This window comes from Protopterus annectens, chromosome 2.part2 (assembly GCF_019279795.1).
Source record: "Protopterus annectens isolate FY-2018-M chromosome 2.part2, PAN1.0, whole genome shotgun sequence".
Lineage (NCBI taxonomy): Eukaryota > Metazoa > Chordata > Ceratodontiformes > Protopteridae > Protopterus > Protopterus annectens.
Genome location: NC_056730.1, coordinates 136095855 through 136119040, shown reverse-complemented (window position 1 = coordinate 136119040; position 23186 = coordinate 136095855).

Below are 23186 nucleotides of genomic sequence, written 5' to 3'. Positions count from 1 at the left end.
ATCTGGACATGACATCTCACTGGATAAGTACAGTAAGCTGCTAGGCATGTAACAAAGCACAGTGCAGACTACAGGCAAACTGACTCAACACTGGGCTACATCTCCTATGTAGGAATACACATGTACCTTCATAGATAGCAGGCCCTACAGGCATGTTGCATCACAGAGTAACAGACACCTGTGTGAAAGTGCATAACCACAACCAATGTGAACACAGCCACAGCCACATATGGTAAGCTAGTGTACTATCACAGTATATGGACTATCTGATGTACACCATCCTCATATGAGCCACTCACACAACAACCCTACATATACTGGGCCACTACACAGTGTGGTCCGATGGCTGTCTGTGGTTTGGGACATGTGTGTGTTCGCCCCTACAAACATGTAAGCTGATAGGGTGACATACAGTGGAGCAGCATGTAACATCAGATAGAACAGGACCAAGAATGATGACATCTACCACAGTCTCTACACAGGCCAAGGTACATATGCACTATACACACACTGTCAACACATACCTCGGTACTGTACACACAACCACAGAATGCCCAGGCTATGTCCTCAAATATAACCCTACACTATACATAACGTGTAGTAGTCTGATATCTCACTGGCTTATCAGATATAAAAATAAAACCACGAACCACGAACAAACTGGATCAAAAATGAACAATACCAATGGCAATACTAGGAGTCCGTCTACTGAAAAAATCTTTATTGTGTTAGCGCTTTCATGCACATACTGTGTGCACTTCTTCAGACACATATTCTATTGAAAAAACATGTTTTATAAACTAACCAATTAAGGCAAATTAATATCACATAATTGCAATTAAGCCATAAAAAAACATTTAAAAGGACAGCTATTATATGTAAAACATACTTGAAATACAAAATACTAAAATAACAAACCTAGAAAAACATATATTATGATATTACAGTTCCAATATTGAACCTATTATTGAACTATACCTGGATATATTATACTAACATATTTTAAAAAGATTATATTATATGTGCATATATATATATATATATATATATATATATATAGATACACAAATAAATAAATATTTAAATATGTATATATGTCCATACATCTAACACTCCAGTGCCTTAAGTTTTAGTAAACATTTGATAGAACAAGCGTCGTTAATGCCTGGATAAATATGGGCATTGGTTTTTAACTGCCACATTAATTCCTGCTCCTCTAATTTTAAGTGCCAAGGACCACCTCTAGGGTTTCATGGTACTGACTGAGCAACTACAAATTTGAAATAATGTGTGTTATACTCCAAAATGTGTTTTGCTAAGGCATTGGTATTTACGTTCTTAGAAATGGCATAAATATGCTCATAAATCCATTGTTTTAACTGACGCTCGGTTTTACCAAAATAAAATTCATGATTTTTAAATTATTACATTCCTGTTCAAAATCACCTTCATCCGAATACATCCTAGATGCCCTGACCAGTTGACCTTTAATAATGCCTCTCTTCTTAAAAAAAGGATGATTACTAGAGAAATGCAGAAATGAATTACTATTACTAGGATGTGTTCGGATGAAGGTGATTTTGAACAGGAATGTAATAATTTAAAAATCATGTTTTTAAATCGTGGATATCCATCAAAGTTGTTTCAAAGTATAAGGAGGGAAGTAACGACCAAGCGATGTAGTGGTACCTTAGGCCCTTTATTAATTAATCATGAGAGGTCCCATTCTAGCAATAATGTACAGCCCATTTTGGTTAATACTAGTGACAATAGGTATGTTACTAGTTTTATAAATCAATTTAACGATATGTCAGCATGTTTTAGAGATATTTTAAATTACAATTGGAACATTATCTTGCAACAGCAGTCTCTCAGCAAGGCTCTGGGTGATAGACCTATAATTGTTTTTCAAAGAGGTACTAATTTAAAATCATTATTTGAAGCACCACTAAAACAGTTTAGACACCACAAAGGCATGTATAAATGTGGCAGATGCCATTATTGTCGGTATATCCTTACTGGGAATTTTTTTATTGTCAATGGCATTAAATATGCCATTCACAACAAATATAATTGTGAGAGTCAAGGGGTGGTTTATGTAGCTTTGTGTCAAAAATGCCCTGCATTTTATTTTGGTAAAACCGAGCGTCAGTTAAAACAAGTTCTGAGCATATTTATGCCATTTCTAAGAACGTAGATAGCAATGCCTTAGCAAAACACATTTTGGAGTATAACACACATTATTTCAAATTTGTAGTTGCTCAGTCAGTACCACGAAACCCTAGAGGTGGTCCTTGGCACTTAAAATTAGAGGAGCAGGAATTAATGTGGCAGTTAAAAACCAATGCCCATATTTATCCAGGCATTAACGACGCTTGTTCTATCAAATGTTTACTAAAACTTAAGGCACTGGAGCGTTAGATGTATGGACTTATATACATATTTAAATATTTATTTATTTGTGTATCTATATATATATATATATATGCACATATAATATAATCTTTTTAAAATATGTTAGTATAATATATCCAGGCATAGTTCAATAATAGGTTCAATATTGGAATTGTAATATCATAATATATGTTTTTCTAGGTTTGTTATTTTAGTATTTTGTATTTCAAGTATGTTTTACATATAATAGCTGTCCTTTTAAATGTTTTTTTATGGCTTAATTGCAATTATGTGATATCAATTTGCCTTAATTGGTTAGTTTATAAAACATGTTTTTTCAATAGAATATGTGTCTGAAGAAGTGCATACAGTATGTGCATGAAAGCGCTAACACAATAAAGATTTTTTCAGTAGACGGATTCCTAGTATTGCCATTGGTATTGCTGGCTTATCAGATATGCTGTCACCAAATATGGTGTACAGAACATATGCACCCCCCACTGCATGACATATGTACAAAGGTAGACAGGGTTGTGCAAACACAGGCCTGATATTGACATATCGCTGTGATGACCTCATACAGTTCCTGTCGTAACAGGGTTTGATGCAACATATATCCTATGAAGGATATGACGTCAGTAACTCTCCCGGCTGTCACCATCTACTGACTGCAATCCTCACACTACCTTCTGCAGTTGAGAGATAGGTACTCTGTGGGTAACACAAGGAACACAAGGCACCACACAATGCTCAGTCTGCAGATGACCCTACAGATGGGGATTCCTCATAAACATAGCACTGACATGACAAGTAATAAAGCATGTAGGACAGCCATATCTACACACACCCTGTTAAACCAATAGTACCCCAACTGCAGTATAGCAGCACTTACAGTCTGTAGTCAGGACAAGCACATCCCCCCCATGTGTTGGTCTGTTTCCACAGTGTATGCCATCAGAGGTAAGTCCCCGATCCATCTGTGATGCTGTTTGCCAAACAACAGATCTAGTTCCTGCTCACAGTGAATGAAAAGGCCCAACAAAAACAAGATGTTCCTAGATATTGCAGTGTGTTTCCATGCAATTGGCTATGGGAATGTTAACACAACTGTTCCACATGCAATCAGCTAGAGGAGGGCTGTAATCTGTGCAGAGGCCATCAGGTGATTATGAGCATCACTGACAATACACATGCCTAAGCAAAGCAGGTGTAAGTCTCCACATCCACCAGAGAGGGAGTGAGAGAGGCAGACAGAGGCAAAGATAAGTCAGGGTGGGTTAGGAGAGTAAAAGGTGAGCATGTTTGTGTCACACACCTACCAGTCCCGGGTTTCACAACCGTGACTGACTATGTACTGATATCACATCTGTTATCCCTGCATGGTGGATATTGTGATTTATGCTAGGGGCACCATATAAGAAATTTTATAAACACTCACAACATTGGGTCCAGTTGTTACACACTCACAACCATCTCCACACAGGACATGAATGACATACATCAGCACATTATGACACACACACACACCTGTCATTAGAACCCCTACCAAACTAGTTATTATAGTACAGCACTATGCCATTGCAGAATGTGCAACAGAGATTACTGAAGTACTTTTTTCCCAAAGGTTTATTTCACAGTGAATGACATCAGCAGTACTGCCAAAGTAGAGCGAATGAATTGCAGTGAGTGTGACTAGCCAAACATGAATTGCTGTGTACACAGGCATAGGAACAGACACAAAAGCACCCATAATTCCTATGTGTGAGAATAGAACCCCTACCAGAGTTCCATATCACATTACAGCATTATGCTGTTATAGCACACACCACAGAGATTGCTGGATTACTTTTTCCCCAAAGGTGTACTTCACAGTGATTGACAAAGTAGGCCTTTCGAATTGTAATGAGTGTGACTAACCTAAATTGCCCTAATTAGTCGGTATACATTAACTGCTATTCTGGCCAAAACAGAAATAATCTGCCTTTGCAGGTCAGGAACCCAGGACCATGTACACTACAGTCACAGTAATTAACCACTCAGCCATCACAACAGTACATGGGGCTGCGGTTCCACCAAAGTAATCCCACTATAGGTTAATCAAACTGAACATGTGAAAGGAATGTATATACAGTTGTTCATAAAATGTAAAAGACCTCTCCAAGGCCAACTCTATGCTACTCAAGGCAGAAGTGACAATGTTTATGACACCCATGGAGACAGGAGCTGACAGTCCAACTGATAAATCCTGCACTAAGGCACTGTATGAGCACAGCCACTTGTGCATGATTCCTGACATCCCACATAGAACCACGACGCTCAGCTCCCAAATAATCAAGCTAGTCTGTGGTCTTCTGCCATTAACAGAGTATACAATGGATGGTAGACACTGTTGAAGGAAAAAGGATAATCCAAAGATGCAAACAACTCCCTTACCAGCCCCAGTAAGACGTTGAGATCCATCATGGAATCCTCCAAAGCTGATTATGTAACTGAAATCACCACAGATTCCACAGACAATCACACAGTATTCTATAGTTATGTCCAAATTCTAACTGGCAATGGTCAGAAGTGCTCTGAGCTGCAACAGAATGGCATTACATAGACTGCTCCCATGGAATGTACCAATATTTTAGCAGATTGATTTAGTGCCACATTCACCCCCTCACACCCCCAAAGGGGCCCATTTCAATACAGAAAAGGGTTCTATTGCCAAGTAATCAAGGCCACACAGGCAGAAAATGCACTACCCACAACTAAGAATACAGCATCCATGGGACCAGATGACATCCTGGGCTGCGTACTACATGACTACAAAATGGAATGGCATCTCAAGCAACTGTCATGTGTAATCATAGCCTCGCATCAGGCCTGGTGCCCACTGAGTGGTGCCCAGCTCCAGTTATCCCACTCCACAAGGGGGAATCCACCTGTGATCCCTGGAACTACTGTCACATCAGTCTGATAAGCCTGATATGCATGGCCATGGAATGCATTATCAGGGATGTTTTGAATGCAGACATTGGCAACCCCCAAACACTGGACCCCACACAGATTGGGCTTATGGAGTGCCAGTCTTGTCTCCTGAAATGATTGACAGCTTTGACAGTCTGCATAGCTGTTGAAGAGTGTAAGGCAGTCCACAAATCCTATGTGGACCTCGACAAGCCCTTCAACAGCATCCCCCTGTCTGGAAACATAGATTAGCATACTAATCTGGCCATACATCCCTATGCCACTTGCTGGTTTGCCACATGGCTTACTGACAAAACCCAAACTGTAGGTGTAACTGATTCCAAACCCATCTCCAGACAAGTGACAAGTGGAGTACCTCAGGGTTCAGTCTTGGGAACACTGTTGTTTGGCATCTACATCTCTGAAGTACAGGCCAACAGTATGGGACTCTGGCTAACAAAGGTAGCAGATGACTGCAAAATGGGAGTCATTATGAGTCTGACTGTACTGCATGAAATGTTACTGATACCAGCCTGACATCATAAAGGTGGGATGGAGTACTGTTAACATCTTGTGCCCTTGCCATGTAAGGTCCTGGTTATGGGATCTGCAACAGTTGGTAGTGTATTGCAGGGCAGATGTGTTTGGCTGTTGGGGGGGGGTACCTATTTGTGCATGGCATATGTTGTTTGTGCCTGTCAACTCCATTAATGGAGCATGTGGACATATCTGTTTCTGCTATGTTCCCACTTTATCTACAGATATATGTCCATATATACCTATATATATATATATATATATATATATATCTGATATATATATATATATATATATATATATATATATCTGATATATATGTATATATATATATATATATATATATATATATATATATATATATATCTGATATATATATACACACACACACACACACACACACACACACACACACACACACACACACACACACACACACACACACATATATTTATCAATATGTTGTATCTGTTTAGACATTAATATATTTTCACACACACATACATCTACATGTTGGAATACATTCTCTGTACTGTTGTACGACTGGGCTGGATGATATGTTTGTGAATACAGCAGTGTTATGTACATTGAAGATGGCTTAGAAGTAAATCACTTGGGCTGTGATATGGATGATCCTGGGTTTGAGCCTAGCCGAGGTTGTTCATTTTGTTGCTAGCCAGAACAAGGGCCGATGGATTCAGAGTGATTAAGGCACTTTAAATCAGTTGTACGTGGGTTTGCATGGAGGTAAGCACTGCTAAAGTCTGGTTACAGTTTCTTATACCCAGTTAGCTGCTGAATTGCTTAACCTGTGTAGGCATTGTTTAGCTCCGTGCAAACCCACTTACAACTGCTTTAAAGTGCCTTAATCACTGTGTATCCAGTGGGCCGTGTTCTGCCCAGCAACAAAATAAACAGCTCTTGCAAGGCTCAAACAAAGGACCGAAACACCATAGACAAAGTGAATTACCACTAAGCCATGACTGATACAAAGAGTTTTGATGTTTGCAGAAACATATCATCCATTCCAGTTATGCAACAGTACAGAGAATGTATACCAACATCTAGATGTATGTGTGTGTATCTATATTAATATCTAAACAGATACAACATATCTAGATATATATATATATATATATATATATATATATATATATATATATATATATATATATAAAAATGTAAATGTTCGTTTGTTCAAAATCTTAAATCTCTGAAAGTTCTTCACCGATTGCTTTGAAATTTGCACACAATATTTGGGAGGGTGGCCTAATAATTAAGGTATTTGCCTTACAAACACAAGGTGCAAGGTTTGAGTCTCCCAAGGGGTAATTGGCTAATCTTAAAATGGCTCGCAAGGGCAGCTGGTTTAGTACTAATCTATGAACCTATGTTGCATTCGAATATGTGTGTGTTTTTATATACCTACTATTATATAGATGTCACACGTTGCATTCGAATACGCGTATGTTTTATATACCTGCTATGGATTCTATATATTTGTATACAAATATGCAATTTTATATGTTTTTGTTATAACTTTCTTACTTCTTTTTCAGTGCAATCGATCTGCTTTAGTTCATCCAAATAATCCCTCACAGAAGATCAAACTTATGTCGTCGTACTCGCGGAGTGGAAGCAGTGTGAAGAGTAATTGCAAATCAAACTGAGGAAGAACGGGCATCAGTGAACGAGTGAAACAGACAAAGAATGGCTCAAATACATGCCGAGGAAGCAGAAGAGTGATGTGCAGCCAGACTTGAGGATGCACAGTTGCGAGCATGGCGATCGCGTTCTGCAGCTTCAGATCTGCTTTGTTCTCCTCGATCGACACCAGCGGATGAAATAAATGCTTGTCTGAAATACTCTACTTTGTGGTGACACATAAAGACGTTAAAATTAACTACAAATATGCGTGTCCAGCTGCAAAACGATCGATCAGCTGAGATATTCTCACATCAATTGCTGGAAATTGGGAACGGAAAGGTGCCGGTTGATCTGACCTCAGGACGAATTTCATTGCCTCATAACTTCTGCAATTTAGTAATGTCAAAAGAAGAATTGGTTGAAAAAGTATTTCCCAATATTCAAACCAATTATAAGAATCATGATTGGCTGACTGAACGAGCTATTCTTGCGGCCAAGAACAAAGATGTCTACGAACTTAACAATATTATTCAGTTTAACATTCAAAGTGAGGCAGTCACATACAAGTTCGTCGACACTGTTGTGGAAGCAGATGAAGTGGTTAATTATCCAACAGAATTTTTGAATTCACTCGATCCGCCAGGGATGCCACCACACATACTGCAATTGAAAATCGGCGTGCCAATTATCAAGTTGTGAAATATCAACCAGCCAAAGCTTTGCAACGGCACGCGGCTTGCAGAAAAAAACTAATGAGCAACGTCATAGAAGCAACAATCTTGACAGGACCTTTCAAAGGTGAAGATGTCCTCATTCCTCGTATTCCTATGATTCCAATGGATATGCCATTTCAATTTAAGAGATTGCAATTCCCAATTCGATTGGCGTTTGCAATCACCATCAACAAAGCTCAGGGCCAATCTTTAGAATTGTGCGGTTTAGATCTACACTCAAATTGCTTCTCACATGGATAATTATATGTTGCGTGTTCTAGAGTCGGCAAACCAGACAATCTCTATATCTGCACAAACAATGGAACAACAACAAATATTGTATACCCACAAGCATTGTGAAATTAAACATATTAGAAACGTGTGCTTTCTCTTTTCTTTCTTTTCCATTTAACCAGACTGAGCCACAGCAACGCATGGCGGGGTACAGCTAGTATGTATATATATATATATATATATATATATATATATATATATATATATATATATATATATATATATGTATATATATATATATATATATATATATATATATATATATATATATATATATATATTAATTTCTAACACTATATACATATATCAATATATATGCACATATATACATGCATATGCCTAAATCGACACATATACGTGTCTACACCTATATGTCTACATATACACAGCAGGTTACGTATGTGTACACAGATATATATCTATGTAGGTGTATATGGACATAGTTTTATATATATATATATATATATATATATATATATATATATATATATATATATATATATATATATATATATTAGCAGATGTATAAATCTGGTATATATGGCCATGCATTTGTATATAGCAATGGCAGATTAACAAATACTCATATGTCCACATGCACCATTAATGGGGTTGAATGCCCCACACACTATACGTCTTGTACAAATAGGCATCTCCCCCACAGCCAAACAAGTGGCTGACCTTGATGTCCCATGTATGGGTATGGCTTTGAACACCAGCCTCTCAGCTAATTACATCTGTTATCCCTGTATGGTTGACATTGTGATATATAGTAGGGCCACCATAAAAGAAGTAAGCAAAACACCCTCCACATTGCCCACCTCTACACATGATTTGAGTTACAAACACACACACACCTGTTATGTCTGGGAGTTAAACCCCTACCTAACTAGTTTATTACGTTACAGCACTACGCAGTTACAGAATGCACCATGCACATTACTGAAGTACTTCTTCCCCAAAGGTGTATTTCACATTGAATGACATCAGCAGGATTACCAAAGAAGGCCATTTCAACTGTACTGTGAGTGACTAGCCTAAAATGCATTGCTCCCGACACAGACAGTGAGATACACACAAAACATCCACAACTGACGTGTGGGTATAGAACCCCTTACCAAGGTCTCGATCACACTATAGTATGGAGTTGTGATAGGACACACCACAGGGATTACTAGAGAAATCCTTCCCCAAAGGTGCATTTCACAATGAATGACATCAGCAGGATTGCCAAAGTAGGGCATTCAAAATGCAGTGTGTGTGTGTGTGTGTGTGTGTGTGTGTGTGTGTGTGTGTGTGTGTGTGTGTGTGTGTGTGTGTGTTTAGCCTATAATGTATTCCTCCATACACAGACATTGGAACACACACAAAACATCCAGAACTGCCATGGGTGGAGATGGAACCTTACCACGGTTCTAAATCACACTACAGCTGTACACAGTTACAGGATGCACTACAGAGATTAGTGAGCTATAATCTTCCCAGAGGTGTATGTCTAGGTGGTTGACATCAGCAGCCTTGCCAAAGTTGAGTATATGAATTCTAAGGAGTGTGAGTACCCTAAAAAGCATTGTTCTTTACTCAGTCTAAGACAGACAGAGACACACACACAGATTCACACACACTTGCCAAGTCTGGGGTTGGAGCATCTACTTAACCACTTTATTACACTACTGCAGTACACAGTTACAGGACACGTTATGGAGATTACTGGGTTATGACTTTCCCAGAGGTGTATTTCTAGGTGAGTGACATCAGCAGCCTTGCCAAAGTTGAGTATATGAGTTGTACGGAGTGTGAGTAGCCTAAAAAACATTGCTTTTTACTCAGTCAGACACACACACACAGTTGCCAAGTCTGGAGTTAGAACATCTAACTAACTATTTTATCAAACAACAGCTATATGCAGTTACAGGACACACTACAGAGATTACTAGGCTATTATTTTCCCAGAGTTGTATTTCCAGGTGAGTGACATCAGCAGCCTTGCCAAAGTTGAGTATATGAATTGTATGGCATGTGAGTGGCCTAAAAAGCATTGCTCTTTACTCAGGCAGACACACACAGATTCACACACCAACACACACAGTTGCCAGGTATGGGGTTAGAACACCTACCTAACTAGTTTACCACACTACACAGTTACAGGACCTGCTACAGAGATTACTGGGTTATGATATTCCCAGAGGTGTATTGCTAGGTGAGTGACATCAGCAGCCTTGCCAAAGGTGAGGATATGAATTGTACAGAGTGTGATTAGCCTAAAAAGCATTTCTCTCTATACAGAGACACGCACACAAACACACACTCACACAGTTGCCAAATCTGGGGTTAGAACTACTACCTAACTAGTTTATCACTACAGCAGTACACAGTTATGGGATACACCATGAATTGTCATGATACTGCTATGGGGAGGGCGGTGTGTGCATGGGCCATAACCCGTTCATGTAGGAGTTGTCATACCACATGCAGGCACACACAGGGTCATATGTCACAGGTACATGTATACAGCTACAAGGTGACTACTTCCTTGTACAGTCATGTTGCACAGCTGGCACATGCCCCATATGTCATGCTGACAGATACTGGTGGCTAGTATCTGCAGTGAGTGACACCTGCACCTCATGTGTTTGGGGCCCTTTGGCTGTGTGCTGGTTGGAACAGGCCCAGATGGCTCCTTGTCACAGTCACCCTCTTCCACACATCTATGTCCATCTACCTTTGGCTTATTATTGTGTTTGTCCTTACATATATGTCTGTATTCCCATCCACTGTGTGTGCAAGGCAGGAGTGGTGCATACTGACATGTGTCTGCAATAAGACCTGCAACTGCCAGATATGTCTGGTCCACTGGTGTTTGCAGACATGGCTTTCATGTGTTTAAGTGTGTGAGCATGACCAGTATGACCTTTCAGTATGTTCTTGACTGACATTGCCTTCATTCATCTTGTGTGAGCATGCCCAATATGGCCATCTGTATTGCATGTGTGGTTCAAGTCCAGGTAGTTTGTACTGCGGTGCTGACCTTTGTGTTCTACACCGACAGGTAGCATACTGCGTCTGCAGGGTATACATTGGTCATTTGGCATTGACTGTTGCTACATTTCTGCATAGCGGGGGGGCACCTGACTGTTTCTACATTTCTACACAGAGGTGGGGGGGCACACTTAACTGTTACTATAAGTGTAAGTAGGATGGTGGGGCACACCTTACATGTTTACTCATTTGCTAGGACTGTACTGGTATGTCAGGTACACCATTTCAGTCTGTGGACTTACCTATCATGCTGGCTAGAGACATACCAGTGTACTACAGATCTTAGCTTTCACTACCTACATATTAGTTTCGGACTTCCTAGACTTCACAACTTGCATCCACCTGCTTGGCCTGCTGTAGTCTGTCTGTGTAGGCCTGGGGAGGGGTTACCCATAAGGCTCATTCATAGGCCATAGTACAGTATTTGTTTGTGTTTGTCTACACCTATCCTGCTGGCTGTGACTGGTGTTGGGTATGTGCCCCCCCCCCCAACTGGCATGTGTGAGTCACTTACCTTGTGGGTGTCCCAGTATTGAGGGTGGTGCTTCAGGGCTGCCTATGTCGGATGCACATAGTACACTCCCTATACATGGCTGAGCACACGTAGTGTCATGTTTGGCATCCCTTTTACTGTATGTTCGAGTCGGAGAGAGGTGTCATTCCCTGGGTCCCTACTGTGCCAGTGCATGTGCTATGCGTTGCCTCTTTGCCAAGGCCAGGGCATACTGGGCACACCTCCATCTGCCAACTGGGGCAGGCTCAGGTTGTTTCTCCTCTGAGTCACTCTGTGCCTCTGCAGGCCTTGGCACTGGTGGGGGGCTGTGTGGCCCTGCCCCATGCTGTTCCTGCTGCAGCTATTTCCGCAGGATCATATTGTGCAGCATGGCACATACAAGGACAATTTGGGTACATGTAGTTGGTGAGTACTGCAAGGCTCCACCGGATGTGTCCAGGCACCAGAACCGTGACTTGAGCATCCCAAACACACACTCTATTATGATTTGTGTTTGTGCTTGTGCCTCATTATGGAGTTCTTGTTCGGATGCGTGTAGATTTCTGATGGATTTCATCAGCCATGGCTCCAGTGCGTATCCAGCATTCCCCACTAGGTGACCTTGTGGGATGCCCCCATTGGCAAATGTCTGGTACAGCTGTGTCAGATGCCAGATGTGGGAATTGTGGTAGCTTCCAGGGCAGCCAGCACACACATTCATTATAATGCCCTGGGCATCACACATGACCTGGCAGTTGATGGAGGGGAAGCCCTTGCGGTTTATGTAGACCCTACCCCACTCACCTGGTGGTGCTTTAATGCATATGTGCGTGCAGTCTATTGCACCCACTACCCCAGGTTATTCTGCTATTTGGTGGAAGAGATGCATATTGCTGGCCAATGCCTCACAGGTGATGGGGAAATATACATGCTCACCAACATGTGCTGACATGGCATCTAGGAACTGGTGGAGTACCCTGGATGCTGATGCCTATGAAATACCCATCATATTCCCAGTTGGCCTTTGGAAGGTACCTGTAGCTAGTATTCTTAGGCTTACACATACCTTGGTATCCACTGGGATGGGTTCCCCTCTGTTAGTTCTGTGTGTGAGGCGTGGCCGGAACAGCTCAACAATTTGCTGTAGGAGGTCCCTGACCACCCTATAGCACTCCACTATCTCCAGCTCATGTATCCCTTGGTAGGTTACCCTTGGTCTGTACACTCTTCACCGTCTCCTCACTGTGGGTTGCTCAGTAGCATTTACATCCTCACCACCCTCAGCCTCTTGCACATGCTGGTTTATGATAGCAAATGCAGCCCCTAACATTTTTTGTCTTGCTTTCGTTTTGTAAAATGTCCCCATCTGTATACACCGGTGGTGCAGAGGTTTTGGGAAAAACAAGGGGGACAGGTGTTTGCATAGTTTATAGTGGTGTTCTAGGCTGGGCTGGGCTGCTGCCTGTGTAATTGGCTGTTTCTGATACATTTCACCTGTCAGCTAAGCTAGTTCTCCTTGATTAACTTTCTACTGCTGTTTTCCCTTCCCATTGCCTCCCTGTTTAAGCCTGTGCGTGCGCCGCACAAATGGAGGGCTCAAATGTGCACAGAGCTGCTATTTCCTGGTTTAAGTTCCTTTTTCTTTCTGTAAGACCCGGTGCGCAGCACACACACCCGCTTACACTTTATAAAGAGTGCTAGGCAGTTGGGACACATCTCTAGCTTAGCTGTGCTAAGCTAGGAGAAGTCCCAAGCCACAGTTCTCCAATCCACTTACAGTATGCCTGACACCCCCCCCCCCATGATGTCACCTATATCCTAGTCTTGCACCCAGCTATTTATACTCATACACTCTTGGGACCTGCCTCACACCCTGGGGAAAACTGAGATTCACTAAACTTTCCCTCATTTGCATAGGATTGCCTGCTAATGCATAGTTACATGTCTCACACTGAGCCTCCCCCCTTAGCAACTACTACTCACTGGCCAGGTTGTCTTCTGCCTGCCATTGACTTGCATGGCAGAATACTGATTTTAGTTAGAATGCTCATTTTATGTTTATTTTATTATTTTCCACCGATCCCATTTGCATGCCGCTGCCCTATGCTTAAACAGCTGAGATCGGCGAAAAAATAAAATAAAAGTTGATTTTTTCATTTTTTAAACAATTTGCAATGCCAATGGCCTTATAGTTGGCCATTGGCATGCTTACTCAGTGATATGCAGCCTTTATTTGGAGCTGTCATAGCTCTGTTTTGTTGTTGTGTCTTTTGGCTTTTCCCGGTTAGGGGTCACCACAGCGGAACTCCGGTCCGCTAATGATTGGTAGTTGATTTTTACGTGCCGAGTTAACAGCCCTGATGCACAACCTTCAATGAAGGTACGCCCATTCACGCATGTCTCCATGCAGAAGACACTCTAACTGAGAATTGAACCGGACAGCGTCTTAGCTCCGTTTTGTAGTTTGCAGAAATGTACTCGGTTACTAACTGAGTACATTTCTGTAGATAACACTAGTCTTGCACGGACTATTGCAAGCTTCCTGGATTGCAAAATCACCTCATTTGCATGGATTTCTCCTGCAAATGAGGTGATTTGCATACCAGGGTTTAGTCCGTACAGGATTACTGCAGGAGCTTTCGTGCACGCTCCTTCAGGCTGTTCCTGGATTGCACGGTAGACATATTGCTTGGGTGGACTCCTGCACTCATCTTGCACTCCTTGCAAGCTTTTGGGAATCCAGGGCAAGTCTTTTTAGTGTAAAAACTCTTTTAATCATTATTCATCAGAACAACTTCATCAGAAAAACAAAGAGCAACCATGAACTCACTACTTAAATACTAAAATCATTAAGCTGAAACCAATCAAGCCTATCTAACAATTTACTTTTAAAGTGAATTACACCACTCATCAAGTTAAAAAGAGCTTGTTAAATACATATAAAAATATATGTGTAAAACACAAGTGTTATTTAATATTTATCTTTCTGTTTTTTTAAAAAATATATTTAATGTTCACTGTGTTGTTCAAACCAGAATGCATATAAGAGGGAAGTCTAAGTTGCCACTCTGCTTCTTTTTGTTCAACTACACACTTAAAATCACCACCCCTAATGTCTTTAACTAACTTCAGCACAGAAAATGTAAACTTCTTCCAATCTGTGCACACTACAGAATGCTTATATAATGCATTATTGGTGTTTCTTGCCTTAACAACAAATGCATGCTCCAAAATACATTTGCGCAAACATCTAGTGGACATTTCAACGTAAAACGCTGGACATCCACTGCATATAGCAACGTACACAATACTTTCGGTGTTACAGTCTATTCTAGCTGGAACTGTAATATTATAATCTAGATGCTGCAAGAAAATATGTGGACCCACTTGTATGTACCTGCATGCCTTACAACCTGTGCACTTAAACATTCCCATTCTACCAATGTCCAAGTGACAATGACCATGGGCCTTGGTTTCCAGCATGTCTTTAATATTCTGATTTTTCTTGTATACAAAAGCTGGTACATCACCCACTACTTTGACCATATCACCATTGCCCAAAACGAACCTCCAATTTTCTTGAAAGATCTTACGAATCTGATAGTTGTCCACACTCACATCCAAGCAAAACCTAGGTTTGCTTGTACCACTAGTGTTAGCAACCATCCTTTTTGAAAAAACTTTTTTCAAAATTGGGGAAAAAGTCCATATCCCTTCTAAACACTATTTTGCTAGCTGCACTATCCAACATCTCACCTGGAGTTCCCCTTTCCAAAAACAATTTCTTTATACATTCTATTTCTTCCAAAAAAGAAGAATCTTCTACTGTCATCCGGGAAGCCCATATAAATTGACTACGTGGAATATTCCTTTTAATAAATGTAGGATGGCTACTTTTAAAATGTACATAACTGTTACAAAACATATTTTTTTCTGTGGATAGTACTGACCACATTGTTATTAAACAAATCCCACTTAAGCACTACATCCAAGAAGGAAACTGCCAAACCTGAGCCCCCAAGTGTCAATTTCAAAAAATGGGTACTAGTACTAAGTGCCTCAATGAAACTTTCCATGTTGAAACTCTCCTTCCTAACAATGAAGAAGAGGTTTATAAAAGGCAACTTTGTCATAACATTCAACATGTGGGAGAATTTCCAATTCCCACCATCCAGGTACCAGATTAGCATAAGTAGGCCCCACTGTTGCACCCATAGACACACCTGAAAGTTGTCTATAAAAGTTGTCATTAAACAAAAAATAACTATGTTGTAACATTATATCTAATAAGAAAGTATATGTAATCACACTCTGATGACTCGTGTGTATATTTACCAAATACGACCTGATGTAATGCACACCAACATCCTGTGGTATACAAGTAAACAATGAGACTGCATCTACTGTTAACATAACATAGTGCTCCAATGAATCCTCCAGACCAGAAATGAACATTCTTAACTGGTCCAAAAAGTCTCAGGAGTCAGCTATGCATGAAGGTAACTGTTTGACATACGGTTTCAAAATATGATCCAAATACAGTGGTATGCAGTCAGTACGACTCCAAGAAGCTGAAATAATAGGCCTAAAGGGGGGGGGGGTGCACTTGTGGAGCTTAGGTATTCTGAAAAGCAGGCCAACTGTGAGGTTTTTGTCATACAAAAAGTTGAATACTTCCCATGATATTTGACCATCCATTAGCAAACCATATAAGATGGTATAAATGTGACCATAACACCTCAAAATCTCAGACTTGGACACCTTTTTATATTCTACTTGGTTTTCCAACATCAATTCTATAGCATTTTTATACTCTCCCACATTCATGACCACAATACACTCCCCTTATCGGCTTTCATAAACCTTAAATCATTTCTATTTGTTAGCTCATTCGGTGCCCTTCTCTCATTATTACTTAAATTATAATAGGAATAATGATTTGTTTCCAACAATTTGCCTCCATGTATTCCTTTCACAGAGGCTCTCAAACATTTTTCGGGTGTGTACTAATGTGGGGTTAAATGAGGAAGGTTTGGACAAAGTTGTACTTAGTGACATCATTTAAAATATACTGTAAGTTAAACTTCCTTGAAAAAACTTCAATTCTAACAGCGTTTTTAGACATATTTGCCCTTCTACTAGGCTGAAAATTCAAACCTAGTTTCAAAACATTAACATGCTCTAAAGTTGAATCAAAGTTAGAAAGGTTAAATACTGAAATATGCAAAAAATCAAAGTTCATGGTCATTGGCCCGATCCTGCCTCGGCTGCGAGTTTGGTAGCCTCTGCTCTTGCTCCTGTTCCCCTTGTTCCTCGACTGTAAAAAAGACTTATTTGAAAAAAACAGTCACTTTATTTCCATTCTGTTCATTATTCTGGCCAGTATTCACTTCAGCCTGCTTGCTACCACCGTTAGGTACATGTACCACAATGCCCGCCTTCCACTTAGCAGTCACTGAATTAACGTCACCACGCTGTGCAGGACCTAGGAACTACAGTAGAATTTAAAGGGAGCATGGCCTGAATATCATTAGAAGCCCTGTTGTCGCCATTAGAAAAGTCATTACCATTTAAAGCTTGCCCTTGTGTTAAAGTAGAATTGTTTTTAGGTTTAGGTTTAGCCCCTGTTGGGATAAAGTCCACAAACTCATTTCCAAGATCATATACAGCCAAATCTCTTAGAACCTTCTTGGACTTACGCTGTATTACTTGCTTTCCATTTTATATACTCTGCCCAACAGTTGCTGGAATTCATCTGTCAACTCAGAACAGCCTTCTATTAACTGTTGGATATCATTGTCTAAATGAACCAAGTCATCTATAAAAGTTTCCAGTAAGCTGGTATTATTTTAATAAGCAGTTTCATAAACCCCAAACCTGCATTATTAAAGAAGCCAACAACTTCTTTAAAAAACGGACTGCCTGTGGCACCTCCATTAGGCATTTAAAAAAAAGAGACCCTTAGGGACAATCCCCACTTTAACACAGTGTTTAAAGTACTTGTTTTCTATGTGCAAAGCACGATACCCCTTCAAGCCCCTCTCCAACCTTTCCAAAGCAGCCAAACCATTATTTCTGCTAGTAACTTGGTTTGTCTGAAATAAATCTTCACAAAAAGGATCCATACTCAATCTCAGCAGTTTATTGACCTCAACGCCAACATCCCGTGCAACTGAGGCAGACACTGTTCGAAGGAAAGAACACTCCATTGTTAGTCCTTCCACCAGCCTGATTACTTGTCCCTGCACCAAACGGTCTTCCATCAGGGCTTAATTCTTTTATCCTAGCCACCAATGCAGTCAATGATTTTTGCATCTCACTCACTGTAGTCACCAAAGCATCCAGCATGTTTTCCCGGTGAGTAGAGGTAGAATGCAGGGTGATATCAAGCTCATCCTCTTCTGGTGCACTCTCCATAAGCAACTGCAGGAAACCAAACAAGAAAACAGGAACAGCAGCAGCCAAACGGTAAAAGGTGTTATCCAAGGCAAACAAATAAGTAAATAGAACCAGCAAAGCACCAACTCCCCCGGATTCTCGAAAACTTGCATGGCGTGCAAGATTGGTGCAGGAGCTCAAGCAGGCAATATGTCTGCTGTGCGATCCAGGAACAGCCTGCAGGGGCATGCATGAGCGCTCCTGCACAAATCCTGTATGGACGAAGCCCTTCTATGCAAATCACCCCATTTGCAGGAGAAATCTATGCAAATTAGGTGATTTTGCAATCCAGGAAGCGTGCAACTGTTTGTGCAGGACTAGTGCTAACTGCAGAAATGTACTTGGTTAGTAACTGAGTACATTTCTGCCAAATCAAAAATGGAGCTGTGACAGCTCCAAATAAAGGCTGCATATCATGTAGTAAGCATGCCAATGGTCAAGTATAAGGCCACTGGCATTGCAAATATAAAAAAACAAAATAAACAAAAATCAACTTTAATTTTTTTTAGCCAATCTCAGCTGTTTAAGTACAGGACAGCGGTGCACAAACGGGATCAGGGAAAATATTAAAATGAACCTAAATTAAGCATTCTAACTAAAATCAGTATTCAATGGCAAGCAGAAGACAACATGGCCAGTGAGTACCGGTTGCTAAGGGGGGATGCTCAGTGTGAGACATCTAACTATGCATTAGCAGGCAATCCTATGCAAATGAGGGGAATGAGAGTGAATCCCAGTTTTCCCCAGCATGTGAGTCAGGTCCCAACAGTGTAAGAGTAGGAATAGCTTGGTGCAAGCCTAGGAGTTAGGTGACATCATGGGGGGTTGTGTCAGGCATACTGTAAGCAGATTTGAGCCCTGTGGCTCGGGTTTGCTCCTAGCTTAGCATAAACTAGGGGGTGTGTCTAGACCTGCCTAGCACTCTTTACAAAGCCTAAGCTGGTGTGCGCGCCACGCACCGGGTTTTACATGAATAAAAAAGAAGTTAAACCAGGAAATAGCAGCATGTGCACATTTGAGCACTCTGATTGCGTGGTGCGCACATGGGCTGAAACAGGAAGGCAATGGGAAGGGAAAACATCAGTAGGAAGATAATCAAGGAGAACTAGCTTAGCTGGCAGGTGAAATGTATAAGAATCAGCCAATTACACAGGCAGCAGACCAGACCAGCCCAGCCCAGAACACTACTATAAACTATGCAAACACCTACCCCTCTGTTTTTTCCCCACACTCTGCACCACTGGTGTATACAAGTGGGAAAATTTTAACATACAAACCTAGAAAATGAGAAGGACTGCAGCAGGCAACATAGAACATGTGCAAGAGGTTGGGGGTGGTGAGGATGTGAATGCTGCCGATCAACCCACAGTGAGGAGACGGAGAAGAGTGTACAGACCCAGGGTAACCTACCAGGGGCTACATGAGCTGGAGATAGTGGAGCGCTATAGGGTGGACAGAAACCTCCTACAGCAAATTGTTGAGCTGTGCCAGCCATACCTGATACACCAAACTGACTGAGGGGAACCCATCCCAGTGGATACCAAGGTATGTGTAGGCCTAGGAATACTAGCCACAGGTACCTCCCAAAGCTCAACTGGGGATATCATGGGGATCTCACAGGCATCAGCATCCAGAGTATTCCACCAGTTCCTTGATGCCATGTCAGCAGATGCCAGTGAGCACGTATACTTCCTCAACACCCATGGTGTTGGCCAGCAGTATGCATCTCTTCCACCAAATAGCAGAATACCCTGAGGTAGTGGGTGCTATAGACTGCACACACATATGCATTAAAGCACCACCTGGTGATCAGGGTAGGGCCTACATCAACTGCAGGGGAATCCCCTCCATCAACTGCAAGGTTGTTGTGATGGCCAGGGCATTATAATTAATGTGTATGCTGGCTGCCCTGCCATATGATGATACCCACATATGGCATCTGATGCAGCTTTACCAGAGATTTGCCAATGGGGACATACCCTACGGTCACCTAGTGGGGGATGCTGGTTACACACTGGAGTCATGGCTGATGACACCCATCAGAAATGCACACACACCTGAACAAGAACGCCATAATGAGGCACACACACAGACCAGACTTATAATACAGTGTGTGTTTGGGATGCTCAGGTCAAGGTTCCAGTCTCTGGACACATCCGGTGGAGCCTTGCAGTACTCACCGGCTACATGTACCCAAATTGTTATGGTATGTGCCATGCTACACAATATGATCCTGCGGAAACAGCTGCAGCAGGACCAGCATGAGGCAGGGCCACACAGGCCCCCACCAATGCCAAGGCTTGCACAGGCACAGAGTGTCTCAGAGGAGGAAAAACCTGAGCCTGCCCCAGTAGGCAGATGGAGGCATTCCCTGTATTCCGAGGCCGTCACAAAGAGACAACGCATAGCACATACACTGACACAGTAGGGACCCAGGGAATGACACCTCTCTCTGACTTGCACATACAGTAAAAGGGATGCCAAACATGACACTACAATCATGTATAGGGAGTGTACTATGTGCATCTGACATAGGCAGCCCTCCAGCACCATCTGCAAGTCTGGCACACCCTCAAGGTAAGTCAATCAACCTACCATTTGCTAAATGGAGTAGAATGTGTCAGTACCTGTATCTATGGTATGGATGTGAGCATGCAAGGGAATTGGGTGGCTGAATGTGATAATGTGATGGCATGAGACAGTAGACACCCATAGTGGCACCATCACATCTGTGACAAATACTGGACTCACCATAGTAGCCAGTACTACACAGGGTGACAAAACCCACTGCAGGAAATGTGCTGAGCAACATGTGTGTCCATATGACTCATACATGCCAGTCAGGGTGGTTCTCATACCCAACAACAGTCTCAGCCAGCAGGACAGGTGTTGACAATCACAAACAGAGCTTGTGCTATGGCCCCTGAATGATGTCTATGGTTAACCCCCCCAGGCCTACACAGACAGACTAGGGCAGGTCAGGCAGTGAGATGTTACTTCTGAAGGGTAGGAAGTCAGACACTAATATGTAGGGTAACCAAAGCTACGATCTGCAGTACATTGATATGCCTCTAATCAGCATGATAGGTAAGAATACATAATAAAATGGAGTACCTGACATACCAGTACAGTCATAGAAAATGTGTACAAGTGTCAAGTGTGCCCCCCATCTTACACAGTAATGTAATAACAGTCAGGTGTGCCCCCAAATCCTGTGTAGAAATATAGTAATAGTTAGGTGTGCCCACCCATCCTACCTAGTAATGTAATAACAGTCAGGTGTGCCCCCCCAATCCTGTATAGAAATGTAGAAATAGTCAGGTGTGCCCCCCATGCTACGTAGAAATGTAGTAACAGTCAGGTGTGGCCCCCCACTCCTGTGTAGAAATGTAGTAATAGTCAGGTGTGCCCCCCCTCAATGCCAAATGATCGATGGATACCCTGCGGAGACAGCATGCTACCTGTCAGTGTACAACACAAAGGTCAAACTCCAGTACAAACTACCTGGACTCGATCCACATATTCAATACAGATGGCCATACTGGGCATGCTCACACATGTAGGCCATGTCTACAAATACCAGTGGACCAGACATATCTGTCAGTCGCAGTTGTTAGTGCAGACACTCATCAGTATGCACCACTCATGCTTTGCACACACAGTGGATAGGAATACAGACATATATGTAAGGACAACACACTATAATAAGCCAAAGGTAGACGTACATAGATGTATGGAAGAGGGTGACTGTGACAAGGAGCCATCCAGGCCTGTCCCACCCAGCATACAGCCAAAGGGCCCCAAACACATGAGGTTCAGATGTCACTCACTGCAGATACTAGCCACCAGTATCTGTCAGCATTACAGACTATGTGGTGCACGTGCCAGCTATGCAACATGACTGTACAAGGAAGTAGTCATCTAGCAGCTGTATACATGTACTTGTGAAATATGACCCTGTGTGTGCCCGCATGTGGCGTGTCTGCCCCTAGATGAATGGGTTATGGCCCAGGCACTTACACTGCTCCCCATAGCCCAAGTATGACAAGCCTGCTGAGGTCATCCACTGTGAAATACACCTTTGGGAGAGGTGTAGCCCCCACAATTTCTGAGGCGTGTCCCATAACTGCGGACTGCTGTAGTGTGATAAACCAGCTAGGTAGGAGTTCTAATCCCAGACTTGGCAACCGTGTGTGTGTGTGTGTGTGTGTGTGTGTGTGTGTGTGTGTGTGTGTGTGTGTGTGTGTGTGTGTGTGTGTGTGTGTGTGTGTATGTGTGTGTGTTTGTGTGCATGTCTGTCTTTCTCAGATGGTATAGAGAGCAATGCTTTTTAGGGTAGTCACACTCCCTACAATTCAAATGCTCAACTTTGGCAAGGCTGCTGATGTCATCCATCTAGAAATGCACCTCTGGGAAGGTTGCAGCCCAGTAATCTCTGTAGCACATCCTGTAACTGTGTACTGCTGTAGTGTGATAAAATCGGTAGGTAGGTGTTATAATTCCCGACGTGGCAAGTGTGTTTGTCTGTGTAGAGAACAATGCTTTTTAGGGTACTCACACTCCCTACAATTCATATACTCAACTTTGGCAAGGCTGCTGATGTCATCCACCTAGAAATACACCTCTGGGATGGTTGGAGCCAATAATCTCCATAGCGCATGCCGTAACTGTGTACTGTT